Raw genomic sequence first — 2,472 nt, 5'->3', positions numbered from 1 at the left:
TCCGCTTACATAGCCCCTTTTACGGAGTAGTTCAGCATGGTTTCGCAGACGTTGCTGCGAAAAGTGCGATAGCTCCGGGTGTTTCTCGCACCATAGAGCATGTAGCCGTGCCATGTAACCCCTTTCACGGGCCACACTAGCATTGTAGCACTCTAGCAAGTCGTGATTCAGTTGCTCCTTCCACCCAAAGGTCGCGAGATATATATGTACAACTTATTAATGGATAAAGAAGGTTTTCAAAAGCAAAAGCAAAATAATTAATTTCGTCACTTTTTGCTAGCTGCTCGTGACCAGAATTTATTGGATTCGGTAACCTAATTTTCGGGACTGATGAAGTCAGTTAAGATTGTTGAGAAAGCTTTTAATATAAGGGAATTAATTTTCATTTTAAGAACCATGCATTGAGGGGAGGCACAATTTTTTAAACTTAGAAAAATTAAGATTTAGGCTGGTTTTTCGCTGCTGTAGAGGAAATATTATATTCAGAGTTATGGGGTAGATACAAATTTTTGAGAGGAATGTGCGATTCTTAGTGTTTTTGGGAGGATGAAATGAAAGCATTCAATGTCCTATTCTAAGTAGGTCCTATTGGAGTTCGAGAACTGAATGTGGCAGTTGAACATGAGAATGCGAAGAGGAAGAATGAAATTCATGTATATTGGGAGAAAATAACTGAGTTTGAAATAATGAAGAGATTTTTCGAAGAACTGACCTTTGAGTGAGTTTATTATTTTTATTGCTAATTACTTTTACACGGAGAAAAAGATATCGCAAAATCTCTATATTGCAAGAAAGCGCAATATTATAACGTACAATCAGGTCCCGGAGCTTTGAACGATATTATAATGCACTATTATCACAGAAAAAATTAAGTTAAATTTGGTTAGTGTCGTCGTCTATACGGCGCGGCGTCCTTAATAGCAATGGAAAAAGGCAGAGTGTGAGTGAGTTCGAGCTATAAATCGAGACACCAGCTTTAAAAAGATCACAGAAAAAAGGAAAAATTTGCTGTAGGTAAGACCTGCAACGGTTAGTGATTAAACATATTTTCACTGAGGTTAGGAAAATAATTCTGAACTCGTCGATGCAAAATGTAACTGACAGATGGGAATCCCTATTTCCTCAAATTTAATGAAGTTAAACGACACTGGATAGCGCTGGCGTCGTAATTGTCACTACACCTCGAATAAAAACGGAGCGATTATAAGATGAAAAATTATCCAGGCAAGGTTAAAAATCGGAAATTATCTTCGATTCATGTAAAGTTTATCTGGCAAGATTAATTTTTGTTCCGGTGAATCTTTCACCTGGAATCGATGTAAACTTTATCTTTAATTTTTCCTGTGATCGTTTGTTCACTACTCGAACCCTCGCGAGATCATAAAAGAAGACACACAATGTGATAGCGTAATAAACTTAAATTCTGACGTTATAGACTGCACAATTATGCGGTATATAATGTAAAAACTTGCAATGTACGATATCACGATTTTCCGCTATTATAATGCGATAGTTACGATATATAGCGCAGGAATTACGGTATATATTGTAATTCATGCGATATAGTTTTCTCAGTGTAGGTTTCAATCAAAATTTAATTATTTAAGGAGAGAATACTATTTTTTTTATATTGTCGTTTTTTTGGAAAAGTTTTTCATTATATTAAAAATGTTGAGGATATAGGAAAGAAGAAGAAAACAGAATTATTTTTATATTTAAAGAGATTCTGATTTTTAGTTTCATGTGACGAATGCACTCTGTAATTCATTCAAAAAGTTCAAATATAACCTACTTTAAATATAGATTCAATTGCAAGGTTTTGCATGAACGGGAAATTGTATTGTGAAACTGCCTTATCCGAAAAGTAATATTAAAGTTAACAGATGTTTAAATGAGAGAAACCCCATATGAAAAATATCGTACACTGGAAAAACAAAGTATTATTTCGGAGTTAGTTTCAGGTATTAAAATAAGACGCCGAAAAAACAGTCTCGAGTGGTATTAACATGAGACCATTGGTGGGATCTTAGAATCGTTTGTTTGCATTGGAAATAACAGAATGAAGTTATCCTACTCAAAAACAAGATACGAATAAATGATACGCTAAAAAAGATCTCTTGTTTTTACAGCGCAAAGAGGACTTTTCAAAAAATTCATCAATCCTGCTTAAGAATATAAATTTTTTATTAAAAAAATGCTATTGAATTTGTATTGCAAGTAATCAAAAAACCTTTCTATTTACTTTATGAAATACTTTCTATTACAAATGATAATTATTTTCAGCATATGTCAATTTGCTTTAAGGATTACGTTACTCAATATACGGAGAAAAATGGATGTTCAAATGTAATATCTAGATGTTCAGGGTTAACATATTTAAGTATCTGTAGATATTAAGCATCTGTAGATATTAAAAAGTGAGATGTTACTCTGTAGCTTTCAAAATGTTCAGCTGAACATTTTGTCAGTTAT

The sequence above is a fragment of the Belonocnema kinseyi genome, chromosome 7 (genome assembly GCF_010883055.1).
Source record: "Belonocnema kinseyi isolate 2016_QV_RU_SX_M_011 chromosome 7, B_treatae_v1, whole genome shotgun sequence".
NCBI classification, from domain to species: domain Eukaryota; kingdom Metazoa; phylum Arthropoda; class Insecta; order Hymenoptera; family Cynipidae; genus Belonocnema; species Belonocnema kinseyi.
The sequence above is the reverse complement of the archived record's forward strand: the minus strand, read 5'-3'. Positions refer to the sequence as shown.